Consider the following 17,142-nt stretch of genomic DNA (forward strand, 5'->3'; position numbering starts at 1 on the left):
ATCCAATATCTAATCGCCGATTTTTAGCGAGTCCACACGCCAGGGTGGTTGGGGTCCAATGCAGCCCCGGCCAGGCCCAGGCCCCTTGGACTGGGCCACAGGAGGACACAGAGGAGGGTCCCGGCCCCCACGGTAGCGGTGCGGGCAGTTCTCCAAGGGCTTGGGTGTTTTCCAGAGGGAGGAGATGGAGGGGACTGATTTCTTCAGCGCCCCACAGACCACGCCACCCCACCCCACCCATGGGACACATCCCGAGAGAGAGAGAGACGCCCCATACACTGGCTCCCCTCCCCCGTGCGCTGTGCCCCAGCCCTGGCCCGGGGGAATAGGCGGCCGCGGGGCCACAGGGTGGGGGGCACAGCTGAAAGGGGTTGTGGGGGAGGGCGGCCCCTGGCTGGGGTCAAAGGGCGAGCGCCCCGCCCCGCCCACCCGCCCGTGCGCAGTCAGCGGCCCCGGAGGCGCGCTGGGGGTGGGGGGCGGGGAGGTGAAGGAGGCCAGGCGAGGAGAGGAGGGGGGCTGGAAGGTCTCCACCTTGGCGGGTCCAGCCGTGGAGGCGCATCTTGTGTGAGTGTGAGTGAGTGAGTGAGTGTGAGTGTGAGTGTGTGTGTATAGAGAGACAGCCCCCAACCCCGGCCCGCCGCTCCCTGCCCGCCCCGCCTGTCACCCCGTCCCTCGGAGCCCACGGGACCCGGCCGGCGAACTCAACAGGCCCGGCCCGGCGCGGGGCCTGGGGCGGGAGGAGGCGGCGGGGAAGCGCAGAGAGGCTCGGCTTCTCGAGCGGGGCAGGGGCGCCCTCCGCCGTCCACGACCACACCACCCCGAACGCGCCCGATCCCGTCTGGTCTCGGAAGCTAAGCAGGGTCGGGCCTGGTTAGAACTTGGATGGGAGACCGCCCGGGAATACCGGGTGCCGTAGGCTTCTTCTTCTTTTTTTTTTTTTTTTTGCCTCTGGTTCTGTCGCGTTTCTGGGAGTGCGGGGGCGGCCCGGGGTGGGGGTGACCCCCACCCTCAGCGCCCGCCGCGGTGCCTGGCGCCCCAGCCCGCACCGTGGGGCCTCCTCTTGTCCCGAGCCGTGACACCGCCGCCACGCGGCAGCATGCGTGGCTTCTGGACAGTCAGGTCTCAGACCAAAGGTCTGCTCTGTGGGAGCCGACACGCTGGAGGAAACCTTGAGAGTCTGAGAGGGGAGGGAGTTCCAGAAGAAGGCCTGGATGTCATTTTGAGGGAGTATGTGACCAGAACTCGTCCCGTTGCTTTTGGGGTTCTATGGGCTACACGTAGGAATCTTTGGTGGTGGCACCTGATGTTCGGGCATCCGGAGTCACACCCAGACCTGCTCCACAGGCCTCCTTTTACTTTTCTCTTCGGATTCATTTTTTTTTTTTTTTTTTTTTGAGACAGAGTCTCGGTTTGTTGCCCAGGCTAGAGTGAGTGCCGTGGCGTCAGCCTAGCTCACAGCAACTTCAAACTCCTGGGCTCGAGTGATCCTTCTGCCTCAGCCTCCCGGGTAGCTGGGACTGCAGGCATGCGCCACCATGCCCCGCTAATTTTTTATATATATATCAGTTGGCCAATTAATTTCTTTCTATTTATAGTAGAGACGGGGTCTCGCTCTTGCTCAGGCTGGTTTTGAACTCCTGACCTTGAGCAATCCGCCCGCCTCGGCCTCCCAAGAGCTAGGATTACAGGCGTGAGCCACAGCGCCCGGCCGGATTCATTATTTTTAAAAAGTGTCTCTTATCTCTATTATTGCATTTTCTTTTCTCTCTCTTTTCAAGCAGATGATGGGAGTCCAAGTTTTAAGGTGACATGTGTTGCCCGTGCCCCCCTCCCCCCCCCGTGTTCTTATTCATTTACCTCTCATGTTGCTCCAGCATATTGTGGGGGCACCAATGTTAAGGTCGGGTGCGTTGCCCTCTCCCAGCCTCCCCCCTCGGGTCAGAGCTTCAAGTGCGCCCATCCCCCAGTCGGTGCGCACCCACCCCATTCCTAATGGATGTGTATGCCCATCCCCTCCCCCCACCCGCCCGACACCCACCCGAAGAAGGTGATTCCTCTGTGTCCACTTAGGTGTCCATCGGTTCGTACCCATTTGCTGGTGAGCGCGAGCACGTGGTGCTCGTGTGTCCATTCTTGGGATACTTGGCTTACTGGAACGGGTTCCAGCTCTGGCCAGGAGAACCACGAGAGGTGCCCCCTCACCGCTGCTCCTCATAGCCGAATAGCACTCCGTGGTGTCCACGCGCCACATTTTATTTACCCACTCGTGGGTCGATGGGCACTCGGGTGGCTTCCAGGTCTTTGCGATTGTGACTTGTGCCCTGACTCTAACCCTAACCCTTACCCAGCCCGTCTCCTCCACGGCCCCTGCCTGACTGACTCCTTCCCGCCCGGCCTGTCACCTGTCACCGTCCTCTGCCCCTGCCTGACACGCTCCTCCCCGCCCGGGCCGTCACCGTCCTCGGCCCCTGCCTGACGGGGCTCCTCCGTCGCCTGGGCCTTCCAAGGGCTTGGTGTGGACGCTGGTTCCAGGACGCCCTCCCAGGAACCCGGTAGCAGGGCGGCCGCAGCGTCTCGCGCAACCCAACCGTCCGCCGGCTGGCCGCCGTGGCTAAGTGGCCTGCGGGGGACGTGCTCCCGCTGTGCCGTGGGGGCCCAGCCTGGTGTCTTCTCTGAGGCCCCACGGCTGCCGCTCCCCGCAAGGGGATAGCCGCGGAGGTGGGGACCGCCTCCTCGTGGGGACGTACACCCAGCTCTCCACGTCGGATTCCGGGGCTCTCTGTCCTGCCAGAAGGCCCAGCTGGCCTGCGGGTCCTTAGAGTGGCAAAAACATCCGAAAACTGAGATTGAGGGTCCGGTGGGTGTCTGCACTTTTGTGCTGGGCACCCCAGGGAGGCCCGGGGGCTGGCTGGACAATGCGGTCTGCTGGGCTGGGGGGGGTTTGGAGGAGCAACTGATGCCCTTTGCACTTTGGGTAGCAAGTGTCTGAGGTGTCTCTGGGCCCTGTGCCATGTGGGGGCGGGGGCGGGGGCGGGGTGGGAGGAGGAGGAGGAGGAGGAGGTGGGAAGGGCCGTGGCCTGCAGTCGTGTTCCCCGGGGTGGCACAGCATGTGGCTTCTTCCACAGGCTGCTTGGCCTGGGCTCCCTGCACCTGGGCCTTTGGAGGACTGGCCCTGTGCTTGCCAACACTTCCTGCAGGGACCCAGAGCTGGGAGGTTGCATCTCTCAGCCCTGGGTCGGGCAGAGCCCCAGCGGGCCATGCCCACAACCTCTCTCAGCACGGGTCCCCCAGAAGGCTCCTTTGGGACCAGGATTCTCTTGCGGGTGACTCTTTAAGGTCTGGCCCCTGGATGGAGGGGCACCAGGAGTAGAGGAGCAGGAAGGGGAAGGGGGTGGCCATGCGAGGGGACACTTTCAGGCCAAGTCCCAGCTTCAGCCTGATCCTCCTGGGAACCCCGGGGTGGACATCACACCTCCTGGTTGCCCCGCTCTGAGACAAGGAGCCGGGCTTCGCATTCCCACAGCAGCCAGTCGTGGGCTGAGGACACCTGGGGCGTTGGGAACTCCCTGGCTTCTCCTTGGATTAACATCTGGAGCTGCTTGTGAATTGTGCCGCCACACACACCCGAGTGCAGGTGTCTTCTGCACAGACTGCGGGCCTCGCTCTTCTGAATGCCGCTAGCTCGCCACCCACCCACGGGAGAACCTGGTCAGGGTACTTTCTCTCAGGGGCAGACTCTCATCCGGGCGGGGGGCTACCGGTGTCTCTGTTTGCTCCTTTCTTTCTTCCATTTCGGGAAAGGCTTCCTTACTGGGTGTGGAAATCTCCTATGCCTTTCCTCGCCTATTCTGTCGGCTCTAAAATTCTCTTTCGGTTGCCACCCTCACAGATGGATTAGGAAACTCTTTGCGGTGCACTCATTAGTGAAATGACCTCAATGACGCTGGAATCCAATATCTAATCGCCGATTTTTAGCGAGTCCACACGCCAGGGTGGTTGGGGTCCAATGCAGCCCCGGCCAGGCCCAGGCCCCTTGGACTGGGCCACAGGAGGACACAGAGGAGGGTCCCGGCCCCCACGGTAGCGGTGCGGGCAGTTCTCCAAGGGCTTGGGTGTTTTCCAGAGGGAGGAGATGGAGGGGACTGATTTCTTCAGCGCCCCACAGACCACGCCACCCCACCCCACCCATGGGACACATCCCGAGAGAGAGAGAGACGCCCCATACACTGGCTCCCCTCCCCCGTGCGCTGTGCCCCAGCCCTGGCCCGGGGGAATAGGCGGCCGCGGGGCCACAGGGTGGGGGGCACAGCTGAAAGGGGTTGTGGGGGAGGGCGGCCCCTGGCTGGGGTCAAAGGGCGAGCGCCCCGCCCCGCCCACCCGCCCGTGCGCAGTCAGCGGCCCCGGAGGCGCGCTGGGGGTGGGGGGCGGGGAGGTGAAGGAGGCCAGGCGAGGAGAGGAGGGGGGCTGGAAGGTCTCCACCTTGGCGGGTCCAGCCGTGGAGGCGCATCTTGTGTGAGTGTGAGTGAGTGAGTGAGTGTGAGTGTGAGTGTGTGTGTATAGAGAGACAGCCCCCAACCCCGGCCCGCCGCTCCCTGCCCGCCCCGCCTGTCACCCCGTCCCTCGGAGCCCACGGGACCCGGCCGGCGAACTCAACAGGCCCGGCCCGGCGCGGGGCCTGGGGCGGGAGGAGGCGGCGGGGAAGCGCAGAGAGGCTCGGCTTCTCGAGCGGGGCAGGGGCGCCCTCCGCCGTCCACGACCACACCACCCCGAACGCGCCCGATCCCGTCTGGTCTCGGAAGCTAAGCAGGGTCGGGCCTGGTTAGAACTTGGATGGGAGACCGCCCGGGAATACCGGGTGCCGTAGGCTTCTTCTTCTTTTTTTTTTTTTTTTTGCCTCTGGTTCTGTCGCGTTTCTGGGAGTGCGGGGGCGGCCCGGGGTGGGGGTGACCCCCACCCTCAGCGCCCGCCGCGGTGCCTGGCGCCCCAGCCCGCACCGTGGGGCCTCCTCTTGTCCCGAGCCGTGACACCGCCGCCACGCGGCAGCATGCGTGGCTTCTGGACAGTCAGGTCTCAGACCAAAGGTCTGCTCTGTGGGAGCCGACACGCTGGAGGAAACCTTGAGAGTCTGAGAGGGGAGGGAGTTCCAGAAGAAGGCCTGGATGTCATTTTGAGGGAGTATGTGACCAGAACTCGTCCCGTTGCTTTTGGGGTTCTATGGGCTACACGTAGGAATCTTTGGTGGTGGCACCTGATGTTCGGGCATCCGGAGTCACACCCAGACCTGCTCCACAGGCCTCCTTTTACTTTTCTCTTCGGATTCATTTTTTTTTTTTTTTTTTTTTGAGACAGAGTCTCGGTTTGTTGCCCAGGCTAGAGTGAGTGCCGTGGCGTCAGCCTAGCTCACAGCAACTTCAAACTCCTGGGCTCGAGTGATCCTTCTGCCTCAGCCTCCCGGGTAGCTGGGACTGCAGGCATGCGCCACCATGCCCCGCTAATTTTTTATATATATATCAGTTGGCCAATTAATTTCTTTCTATTTATAGTAGAGACGGGGTCTCGCTCTTGCTCAGGCTGGTTTTGAACTCCTGACCTTGAGCAATCCGCCCGCCTCGGCCTCCCAAGAGCTAGGATTACAGGCGTGAGCCACAGCGCCCGGCCGGATTCATTATTTTTAAAAAGTGTCTCTTATCTCTATTATTGCATTTTCTTTTCTCTCTCTTTTCAAGCAGATGATGGGAGTCCAAGTTTTAAGGTGACATGTGTTGCCCGTGCCCCCCTCCCCCCCCCGTGTTCTTATTCATTTACCTCTCATGTTGCTCCAGCATATTGTGGGGGCACCAATGTTAAGGTCGGGTGCGTTGCCCTCTCCCAGCCTCCCCCCTCGGGTCAGAGCTTCAAGTGCGCCCATCCCCCAGTCGGTGCGCACCCACCCCATTCCTAATGGATGTGTATGCCCATCCCCTCCCCCCACCCGCCCGACACCCACCCGAAGAAGGTGATTCCTCTGTGTCCACTTAGGTGTCCATCGGTTCGTACCCATTTGCTGGTGAGCGCGAGCACGTGGTGCTCGTGTGTCCATTCTTGGGATACTTGGCTTACTGGAACGGGTTCCAGCTCTGGCCAGGAGAACCACGAGAGGTGCCCCCTCACCGCTGCTCCTCATAGCCGAATAGCACTCCGTGGTGTCCACGCGCCACATTTTATTTACCCACTCGTGGGTCGATGGGCACTCGGGTGGCTTCCAGGTCTTTGCGATTGTGACTTGTGCCCTGACTCTAACCCTAACCCTTACCCAGCCCGTCTCCTCCACGGCCCCTGCCTGACTGACTCCTTCCCGCCCGGCCTGTCACCTGTCACCGTCCTCTGCCCCTGCCTGACACGCTCCTCCCCGCCCGGGCCGTCACCGTCCTCGGCCCCTGCCTGACGGGGCTCCTCCGTCGCCTGGGCCTTCCAAGGGCTTGGTGTGGACGCTGGTTCCAGGACGCCCTCCCAGGAACCCGGTAGCAGGGCGGCCGCAGCGTCTCGCGCAACCCAACCGTCCGCCGGCTGGCCGCCGTGGCTAAGTGGCCTGCGGGGGACGTGCTCCCGCTGTGCCGTGGGGGCCCAGCCTGGTGTCTTCTCTGAGGCCCCACGGCTGCCGCTCCCCGCAAGGGGATAGCCGCGGAGGTGGGGACCGCCTCCTCGTGGGGACGTACACCCAGCTCTCCACGTCGGATTCCGGGGCTCTCTGTCCTGCCAGAAGGCCCAGCTGGCCTGCGGGTCCTTAGAGTGGCAAAAACATCCGAAAACTGAGATTGAGGGTCCGGTGGGTGTCTGCACTTTTGTGCTGGGCACCCCAGGGAGGCCCGGGGGCTGGCTGGACAATGCGGTCTGCTGGGCTGGGGGGGGTTTGGAGGAGCAACTGATGCCCTTTGCACTTTGGGTAGCAAGTGTCTGAGGTGTCTCTGGGCCCTGTGCCATGTGGGGGCGGGGGCGGGGGCGGGGTGGGAGGAGGAGGAGGAGGAGGAGGTGGGAAGGGCCGTGGCCTGCAGTCGTGTTCCCCGGGGTGGCACAGCATGTGGCTTCTTCCACAGGCTGCTTGGCCTGGGCTCCCTGCACCTGGGCCTTTGGAGGACTGGCCCTGTGCTTGCCAACACTTCCTGCAGGGACCCAGAGCTGGGAGGTTGCATCTCTCAGCCCTGGGTCGGGCAGAGCCCCAGCGGGCCATGCCCACAACCTCTCTCAGCACGGGTCCCCCAGAAGGCTCCTTTGGGACCAGGATTCTCTTGCGGGTGACTCTTTAAGGTCTGGCCCCTGGATGGAGGGGCACCAGGAGTAGAGGAGCAGGAAGGGGAAGGGGGTGGCCATGCGAGGGGACACTTTCAGGCCAAGTCCCAGCTTCAGCCTGATCCTCCTGGGAACCCCGGGGTGGACATCACACCTCCTGGTTGCCCCGCTCTGAGACAAGGAGCCGGGCTTCGCATTCCCACAGCAGCCAGTCGTGGGCTGAGGACACCTGGGGCGTTGGGAACTCCCTGGCTTCTCCTTGGATTAACATCTGGAGCTGCTTGTGAATTGTGCCGCCACACACACCCGAGTGCAGGTGTCTTCTGCACAGACTGCGGGCCTCGCTCTTCTGAATGCCGCTAGCTCGCCACCCACCCACGGGAGAACCTGGTCAGGGTACTTTCTCTCAGGGGCAGACTCTCATCCGGGCGGGGGGCTACCGGTGTCTCTGTTTGCTCCTTTCTTTCTTCCATTTCGGGAAAGGCTTCCTTACTGGGTGTGGAAATCTCCTATGCCTTTCCTCGCCTATTCTGTCGGCTCTAAAATTCTCTTTCGGTTGCCACCCTCACAGATGGATTAGGAAACTCTTTGCGGTGCACTCATTAGTGAAATGACCTCAATGACGCTGGAATCCAATATCTAATCGCCGATTTTTAGCGAGTCCACACGCCAGGGTGGTTGGGGTCCAATGCAGCCCCGGCCAGGCCCAGGCCCCTTGGACTGGGCCACAGGAGGACACAGAGGAGGGTCCCGGCCCCCACGGTAGCGGTGCGGGCAGTTCTCCAAGGGCTTGGGTGTTTTCCAGAGGGAGGAGATGGAGGGGACTGATTTCTTCAGCGCCCCACAGACCACGCCACCCCACCCCACCCATGGGACACATCCCGAGAGAGAGAGAGACGCCCCATACACTGGCTCCCCTCCCCCGTGCGCTGTGCCCCAGCCCTGGCCCGGGGGAATAGGCGGCCGCGGGGCCACAGGGTGGGGGGCACAGCTGAAAGGGGTTGTGGGGGAGGGCGGCCCCTGGCTGGGGTCAAAGGGCGAGCGCCCCGCCCCGCCCACCCGCCCGTGCGCAGTCAGCGGCCCCGGAGGCGCGCTGGGGGTGGGGGGCGGGGAGGTGAAGGAGGCCAGGCGAGGAGAGGAGGGGGGCTGGAAGGTCTCCACCTTGGCGGGTCCAGCCGTGGAGGCGCATCTTGTGTGAGTGTGAGTGAGTGAGTGAGTGTGAGTGTGAGTGTGTGTGTATAGAGAGACAGCCCCCAACCCCGGCCCGCCGCTCCCTGCCCGCCCCGCCTGTCACCCCGTCCCTCGGAGCCCACGGGACCCGGCCGGCGAACTCAACAGGCCCGGCCCGGCGCGGGGCCTGGGGCGGGAGGAGGCGGCGGGGAAGCGCAGAGAGGCTCGGCTTCTCGAGCGGGGCAGGGGCGCCCTCCGCCGTCCACGACCACACCACCCCGAACGCGCCCGATCCCGTCTGGTCTCGGAAGCTAAGCAGGGTCGGGCCTGGTTAGAACTTGGATGGGAGACCGCCCGGGAATACCGGGTGCCGTAGGCTTCTTCTTCTTTTTTTTTTTTTTTTTGCCTCTGGTTCTGTCGCGTTTCTGGGAGTGCGGGGGCGGCCCGGGGTGGGGGTGACCCCCACCCTCAGCGCCCGCCGCGGTGCCTGGCGCCCCAGCCCGCACCGTGGGGCCTCCTCTTGTCCCGAGCCGTGACACCGCCGCCACGCGGCAGCATGCGTGGCTTCTGGACAGTCAGGTCTCAGACCAAAGGTCTGCTCTGTGGGAGCCGACACGCTGGAGGAAACCTTGAGAGTCTGAGAGGGGAGGGAGTTCCAGAAGAAGGCCTGGATGTCATTTTGAGGGAGTATGTGACCAGAACTCGTCCCGTTGCTTTTGGGGTTCTATGGGCTACACGTAGGAATCTTTGGTGGTGGCACCTGATGTTCGGGCATCCGGAGTCACACCCAGACCTGCTCCACAGGCCTCCTTTTACTTTTCTCTTCGGATTCATTTTTTTTTTTTTTTTTTTTTGAGACAGAGTCTCGGTTTGTTGCCCAGGCTAGAGTGAGTGCCGTGGCGTCAGCCTAGCTCACAGCAACTTCAAACTCCTGGGCTCGAGTGATCCTTCTGCCTCAGCCTCCCGGGTAGCTGGGACTGCAGGCATGCGCCACCATGCCCCGCTAATTTTTTATATATATATCAGTTGGCCAATTAATTTCTTTCTATTTATAGTAGAGACGGGGTCTCGCTCTTGCTCAGGCTGGTTTTGAACTCCTGACCTTGAGCAATCCGCCCGCCTCGGCCTCCCAAGAGCTAGGATTACAGGCGTGAGCCACAGCGCCCGGCCGGATTCATTATTTTTAAAAAGTGTCTCTTATCTCTATTATTGCATTTTCTTTTCTCTCTCTTTTCAAGCAGATGATGGGAGTCCAAGTTTTAAGGTGACATGTGTTGCCCGTGCCCCCCTCCCCCCCCCGTGTTCTTATTCATTTACCTCTCATGTTGCTCCAGCATATTGTGGGGGCACCAATGTTAAGGTCGGGTGCGTTGCCCTCTCCCAGCCTCCCCCCTCGGGTCAGAGCTTCAAGTGCGCCCATCCCCCAGTCGGTGCGCACCCACCCCATTCCTAATGGATGTGTATGCCCATCCCCTCCCCCCACCCGCCCGACACCCACCCGAAGAAGGTGATTCCTCTGTGTCCACTTAGGTGTCCATCGGTTCGTACCCATTTGCTGGTGAGCGCGAGCACGTGGTGCTCGTGTGTCCATTCTTGGGATACTTGGCTTACTGGAACGGGTTCCAGCTCTGGCCAGGAGAACCACGAGAGGTGCCCCCTCACCGCTGCTCCTCATAGCCGAATAGCACTCCGTGGTGTCCACGCGCCACATTTTATTTACCCACTCGTGGGTCGATGGGCACTCGGGTGGCTTCCAGGTCTTTGCGATTGTGACTTGTGCCCTGACTCTAACCCTAACCCTTACCCAGCCCGTCTCCTCCACGGCCCCTGCCTGACTGACTCCTTCCCGCCCGGCCTGTCACCTGTCACCGTCCTCTGCCCCTGCCTGACACGCTCCTCCCCGCCCGGGCCGTCACCGTCCTCGGCCCCTGCCTGACGGGGCTCCTCCGTCGCCTGGGCCTTCCAAGGGCTTGGTGTGGACGCTGGTTCCAGGACGCCCTCCCAGGAACCCGGTAGCAGGGCGGCCGCAGCGTCTCGCGCAACCCAACCGTCCGCCGGCTGGCCGCCGTGGCTAAGTGGCCTGCGGGGGACGTGCTCCCGCTGTGCCGTGGGGGCCCAGCCTGGTGTCTTCTCTGAGGCCCCACGGCTGCCGCTCCCCGCAAGGGGATAGCCGCGGAGGTGGGGACCGCCTCCTCGTGGGGACGTACACCCAGCTCTCCACGTCGGATTCCGGGGCTCTCTGTCCTGCCAGAAGGCCCAGCTGGCCTGCGGGTCCTTAGAGTGGCAAAAACATCCGAAAACTGAGATTGAGGGTCCGGTGGGTGTCTGCACTTTTGTGCTGGGCACCCCAGGGAGGCCCGGGGGCTGGCTGGACAATGCGGTCTGCTGGGCTGGGGGGGGTTTGGAGGAGCAACTGATGCCCTTTGCACTTTGGGTAGCAAGTGTCTGAGGTGTCTCTGGGCCCTGTGCCATGTGGGGGCGGGGGCGGGGGCGGGGTGGGAGGAGGAGGAGGAGGAGGAGGTGGGAAGGGCCGTGGCCTGCAGTCGTGTTCCCCGGGGTGGCACAGCATGTGGCTTCTTCCACAGGCTGCTTGGCCTGGGCTCCCTGCACCTGGGCCTTTGGAGGACTGGCCCTGTGCTTGCCAACACTTCCTGCAGGGACCCAGAGCTGGGAGGTTGCATCTCTCAGCCCTGGGTCGGGCAGAGCCCCAGCGGGCCATGCCCACAACCTCTCTCAGCACGGGTCCCCCAGAAGGCTCCTTTGGGACCAGGATTCTCTTGCGGGTGACTCTTTAAGGTCTGGCCCCTGGATGGAGGGGCACCAGGAGTAGAGGAGCAGGAAGGGGAAGGGGGTGGCCATGCGAGGGGACACTTTCAGGCCAAGTCCCAGCTTCAGCCTGATCCTCCTGGGAACCCCGGGGTGGACATCACACCTCCTGGTTGCCCCGCTCTGAGACAAGGAGCCGGGCTTCGCATTCCCACAGCAGCCAGTCGTGGGCTGAGGACACCTGGGGCGTTGGGAACTCCCTGGCTTCTCCTTGGATTAACATCTGGAGCTGCTTGTGAATTGTGCCGCCACACACACCCGAGTGCAGGTGTCTTCTGCACAGACTGCGGGCCTCGCTCTTCTGAATGCCGCTAGCTCGCCACCCACCCACGGGAGAACCTGGTCAGGGTACTTTCTCTCAGGGGCAGACTCTCATCCGGGCGGGGGGCTACCGGTGTCTCTGTTTGCTCCTTTCTTTCTTCCATTTCGGGAAAGGCTTCCTTACTGGGTGTGGAAATCTCCTATGCCTTTCCTCGCCTATTCTGTCGGCTCTAAAATTCTCTTTCGGTTGCCACCCTCACAGATGGATTAGGAAACTCTTTGCGGTGCACTCATTAGTGAAATGACCTCAATGACGCTGGAATCCAATATCTAATCGCCGATTTTTAGCGAGTCCACACGCCAGGGTGGTTGGGGTCCAATGCAGCCCCGGCCAGGCCCAGGCCCCTTGGACTGGGCCACAGGAGGACACAGAGGAGGGTCCCGGCCCCCACGGTAGCGGTGCGGGCAGTTCTCCAAGGGCTTGGGTGTTTTCCAGAGGGAGGAGATGGAGGGGACTGATTTCTTCAGCGCCCCACAGACCACGCCACCCCACCCCACCCATGGGACACATCCCGAGAGAGAGAGAGACGCCCCATACACTGGCTCCCCTCCCCCGTGCGCTGTGCCCCAGCCCTGGCCCGGGGGAATAGGCGGCCGCGGGGCCACAGGGTGGGGGGCACAGCTGAAAGGGGTTGTGGGGGAGGGCGGCCCCTGGCTGGGGTCAAAGGGCGAGCGCCCCGCCCCGCCCACCCGCCCGTGCGCAGTCAGCGGCCCCGGAGGCGCGCTGGGGGTGGGGGGCGGGGAGGTGAAGGAGGCCAGGCGAGGAGAGGAGGGGGGCTGGAAGGTCTCCACCTTGGCGGGTCCAGCCGTGGAGGCGCATCTTGTGTGAGTGTGAGTGAGTGAGTGAGTGTGAGTGTGAGTGTGTGTGTATAGAGAGACAGCCCCCAACCCCGGCCCGCCGCTCCCTGCCCGCCCCGCCTGTCACCCCGTCCCTCGGAGCCCACGGGACCCGGCCGGCGAACTCAACAGGCCCGGCCCGGCGCGGGGCCTGGGGCGGGAGGAGGCGGCGGGGAAGCGCAGAGAGGCTCGGCTTCTCGAGCGGGGCAGGGGCGCCCTCCGCCGTCCACGACCACACCACCCCGAACGCGCCCGATCCCGTCTGGTCTCGGAAGCTAAGCAGGGTCGGGCCTGGTTAGAACTTGGATGGGAGACCGCCCGGGAATACCGGGTGCCGTAGGCTTCTTCTTCTTTTTTTTTTTTTTTTTGCCTCTGGTTCTGTCGCGTTTCTGGGAGTGCGGGGGCGGCCCGGGGTGGGGGTGACCCCCACCCTCAGCGCCCGCCGCGGTGCCTGGCGCCCCAGCCCGCACCGTGGGGCCTCCTCTTGTCCCGAGCCGTGACACCGCCGCCACGCGGCAGCATGCGTGGCTTCTGGACAGTCAGGTCTCAGACCAAAGGTCTGCTCTGTGGGAGCCGACACGCTGGAGGAAACCTTGAGAGTCTGAGAGGGGAGGGAGTTCCAGAAGAAGGCCTGGATGTCATTTTGAGGGAGTATGTGACCAGAACTCGTCCCGTTGCTTTTGGGGTTCTATGGGCTACACGTAGGAATCTTTGGTGGTGGCACCTGATGTTCGGGCATCCGGAGTCACACCCAGACCTGCTCCACAGGCCTCCTTTTACTTTTCTCTTCGGATTCATTTTTTTTTTTTTTTTTTTTTGAGACAGAGTCTCGGTTTGTTGCCCAGGCTAGAGTGAGTGCCGTGGCGTCAGCCTAGCTCACAGCAACTTCAAACTCCTGGGCTCGAGTGATCCTTCTGCCTCAGCCTCCCGGGTAGCTGGGACTGCAGGCATGCGCCACCATGCCCCGCTAATTTTTTATATATATATCAGTTGGCCAATTAATTTCTTTCTATTTATAGTAGAGACGGGGTCTCGCTCTTGCTCAGGCTGGTTTTGAACTCCTGACCTTGAGCAATCCGCCCGCCTCGGCCTCCCAAGAGCTAGGATTACAGGCGTGAGCCACAGCGCCCGGCCGGATTCATTATTTTTAAAAAGTGTCTCTTATCTCTATTATTGCATTTTCTTTTCTCTCTCTTTTCAAGCAGATGATGGGAGTCCAAGTTTTAAGGTGACATGTGTTGCCCGTGCCCCCCTCCCCCCCCCGTGTTCTTATTCATTTACCTCTCATGTTGCTCCAGCATATTGTGGGGGCACCAATGTTAAGGTCGGGTGCGTTGCCCTCTCCCAGCCTCCCCCCTCGGGTCAGAGCTTCAAGTGCGCCCATCCCCCAGTCGGTGCGCACCCACCCCATTCCTAATGGATGTGTATGCCCATCCCCTCCCCCCACCCGCCCGACACCCACCCGAAGAAGGTGATTCCTCTGTGTCCACTTAGGTGTCCATCGGTTCGTACCCATTTGCTGGTGAGCGCGAGCACGTGGTGCTCGTGTGTCCATTCTTGGGATACTTGGCTTACTGGAACGGGTTCCAGCTCTGGCCAGGAGAACCACGAGAGGTGCCCCCTCACCGCTGCTCCTCATAGCCGAATAGCACTCCGTGGTGTCCACGCGCCACATTTTATTTACCCACTCGTGGGTCGATGGGCACTCGGGTGGCTTCCAGGTCTTTGCGATTGTGACTTGTGCCCTGACTCTAACCCTAACCCTTACCCAGCCCGTCTCCTCCACGGCCCCTGCCTGACTGACTCCTTCCCGCCCGGCCTGTCACCTGTCACCGTCCTCTGCCCCTGCCTGACACGCTCCTCCCCGCCCGGGCCGTCACCGTCCTCGGCCCCTGCCTGACGGGGCTCCTCCGTCGCCTGGGCCTTCCAAGGGCTTGGTGTGGACGCTGGTTCCAGGACGCCCTCCCAGGAACCCGGTAGCAGGGCGGCCGCAGCGTCTCGCGCAACCCAACCGTCCGCCGGCTGGCCGCCGTGGCTAAGTGGCCTGCGGGGGACGTGCTCCCGCTGTGCCGTGGGGGCCCAGCCTGGTGTCTTCTCTGAGGCCCCACGGCTGCCGCTCCCCGCAAGGGGATAGCCGCGGAGGTGGGGACCGCCTCCTCGTGGGGACGTACACCCAGCTCTCCACGTCGGATTCCGGGGCTCTCTGTCCTGCCAGAAGGCCCAGCTGGCCTGCGGGTCCTTAGAGTGGCAAAAACATCCGAAAACTGAGATTGAGGGTCCGGTGGGTGTCTGCACTTTTGTGCTGGGCACCCCAGGGAGGCCCGGGGGCTGGCTGGACAATGCGGTCTGCTGGGCTGGGGGGGGTTTGGAGGAGCAACTGATGCCCTTTGCACTTTGGGTAGCAAGTGTCTGAGGTGTCTCTGGGCCCTGTGCCATGTGGGGGCGGGGGCGGGGGCGGGGTGGGAGGAGGAGGAGGAGGAGGAGGTGGGAAGGGCCGTGGCCTGCAGTCGTGTTCCCCGGGGTGGCACAGCATGTGGCTTCTTCCACAGGCTGCTTGGCCTGGGCTCCCTGCACCTGGGCCTTTGGAGGACTGGCCCTGTGCTTGCCAACACTTCCTGCAGGGACCCAGAGCTGGGAGGTTGCATCTCTCAGCCCTGGGTCGGGCAGAGCCCCAGCGGGCCATGCCCACAACCTCTCTCAGCACGGGTCCCCCAGAAGGCTCCTTTGGGACCAGGATTCTCTTGCGGGTGACTCTTTAAGGTCTGGCCCCTGGATGGAGGGGCACCAGGAGTAGAGGAGCAGGAAGGGGAAGGGGGTGGCCATGCGAGGGGACACTTTCAGGCCAAGTCCCAGCTTCAGCCTGATCCTCCTGGGAACCCCGGGGTGGACATCACACCTCCTGGTTGCCCCGCTCTGAGACAAGGAGCCGGGCTTCGCATTCCCACAGCAGCCAGTCGTGGGCTGAGGACACCTGGGGCGTTGGGAACTCCCTGGCTTCTCCTTGGATTAACATCTGGAGCTGCTTGTGAATTGTGCCGCCACACACACCCGAGTGCAGGTGTCTTCTGCACAGACTGCGGGCCTCGCTCTTCTGAATGCCGCTAGCTCGCCACCCACCCACGGGAGAACCTGGTCAGGGTACTTTCTCTCAGGGGCAGACTCTCATCCGGGCGGGGGGCTACCGGTGTCTCTGTTTGCTCCTTTCTTTCTTCCATTTCGGGAAAGGCTTCCTTACTGGGTGTGGAAATCTCCTATGCCTTTCCTCGCCTATTCTGTCGGCTCTAAAATTCTCTTTCGGTTGCCACCCTCACAGATGGATTAGGAAACTCTTTGCGGTGCACTCATTAGTGAAATGACCTCAATGACGCTGGAATCCAATATCTAATCGCCGATTTTTAGCGAGTCCACACGCCAGGGTGGTTGGGGTCCAATGCAGCCCCGGCCAGGCCCAGGCCCCTTGGACTGGGCCACAGGAGGACACAGAGGAGGGTCCCGGCCCCCACGGTAGCGGTGCGGGCAGTTCTCCAAGGGCTTGGGTGTTTTCCAGAGGGAGGAGATGGAGGGGACTGATTTCTTCAGCGCCCCACAGACCACGCCACCCCACCCCACCCATGGGACACATCCCGAGAGAGAGAGAGACGCCCCATACACTGGCTCCCCTCCCCCGTGCGCTGTGCCCCAGCCCTGGCCCGGGGGAATAGGCGGCCGCGGGGCCACAGGGTGGGGGGCACAGCTGAAAGGGGTTGTGGGGGAGGGCGGCCCCTGGCTGGGGTCAAAGGGCGAGCGCCCCGCCCCGCCCACCCGCCCGTGCGCAGTCAGCGGCCCCGGAGGCGCGCTGGGGGTGGGGGGCGGGGAGGTGAAGGAGGCCAGGCGAGGAGAGGAGGGGGGCTGGAAGGTCTCCACCTTGGCGGGTCCAGCCGTGGAGGCGCATCTTGTGTGAGTGTGAGTGAGTGAGTGAGTGTGAGTGTGAGTGTGTGTGTATAGAGAGACAGCCCCCAACCCCGGCCCGCCGCTCCCTGCCCGCCCCGCCTGTCACCCCGTCCCTCGGAGCCCACGGGACCCGGCCGGCGAACTCAACAGGCCCGGCCCGGCGCGGGGCCTGGGGCGGGAGGAGGCGGCGGGGAAGCGCAGAGAGGCTCGGCTTCTCGAGCGGGGCAGGGGCGCCCTCCGCCGTCCACGACCACACCACCCCGAACGCGCCCGATCCCGTCTGGTCTCGGAAGCTAAGCAGGGTCGGGCCTGGTTAGAACTTGGATGGGAGACCGCCCGGGAATACCGGGTGCCGTAGGCTTCTTCTTCTTTTTTTTTTTTTTTTTTGCCTCTGGTTCTGTCGCGTTTCTGGGAGTGCGGGGGCGGCCCGGGGTGGGGGTGACCCCCACCCTCAGCGCCCGCCGCGGTGCCTGGCGCCCCAGCCCGCACCGTGGGGCCTCCTCTTGTCCCGAGCCGTGACACCGCCGCCACGCGGCAGCATGCGTGGCTTCTGGACAGTCAGGTCTCAGACCAAAGGTCTGCTCTGTGGGAGCCGACACGCTGGAGGAAACCTTGAGAGTCTGAGAGGGGAGGGAGTTCCAGAAGAAGGCCTGGATGTCATTTTGAGGGAGTATGTGACCAGAACTCGTCCCGTTGCTTTTGGGGTTCTATGGGCTACACGTAGGAATCTTTGGTGGTGGCACCTGATGTTCGGGCATCCGGAGTCACACCCAGACCTGCTCCACAGGCCTC

General features: G+C 63.0%; 5 pseudogenes; all 5 read left to right on the top strand.

Annotated features, from left to right (window-relative positions):
- Nucleotides 1-800: 800 nt before the first annotated feature.
- LOC142869042 (uncharacterized) lies at nt 801-919 on the top strand (annotated as a pseudogene).
- A 3,829-nt stretch (nt 920-4,748) lies between these two features.
- LOC142869043 (uncharacterized) lies at nt 4,749-4,867 on the top strand (annotated as a pseudogene).
- A 3,829-nt stretch (nt 4,868-8,696) lies between these two features.
- LOC142869044 (uncharacterized) lies at nt 8,697-8,815 on the top strand (annotated as a pseudogene).
- Nucleotides 8,816-12,644: 3,829 nt separating this feature from the next.
- LOC142869045 (uncharacterized) lies at nt 12,645-12,763 on the top strand (annotated as a pseudogene).
- A 3,829-nt stretch (nt 12,764-16,592) lies between these two features.
- LOC142869046 (uncharacterized) lies at nt 16,593-16,711 on the top strand (annotated as a pseudogene).
- The last annotated feature ends 431 nt before the right edge of the window (nt 16,712-17,142 follow it).

The sequence above is a fragment of the Microcebus murinus genome, unplaced genomic scaffold (genome assembly GCF_040939455.1).
Source record: "Microcebus murinus isolate Inina unplaced genomic scaffold, M.murinus_Inina_mat1.0 scaf052_hap2_Mmur4.0, whole genome shotgun sequence".
In the NCBI taxonomy this organism is placed as follows: Eukaryota; Metazoa; Chordata; class Mammalia; order Primates; family Cheirogaleidae; genus Microcebus; species Microcebus murinus.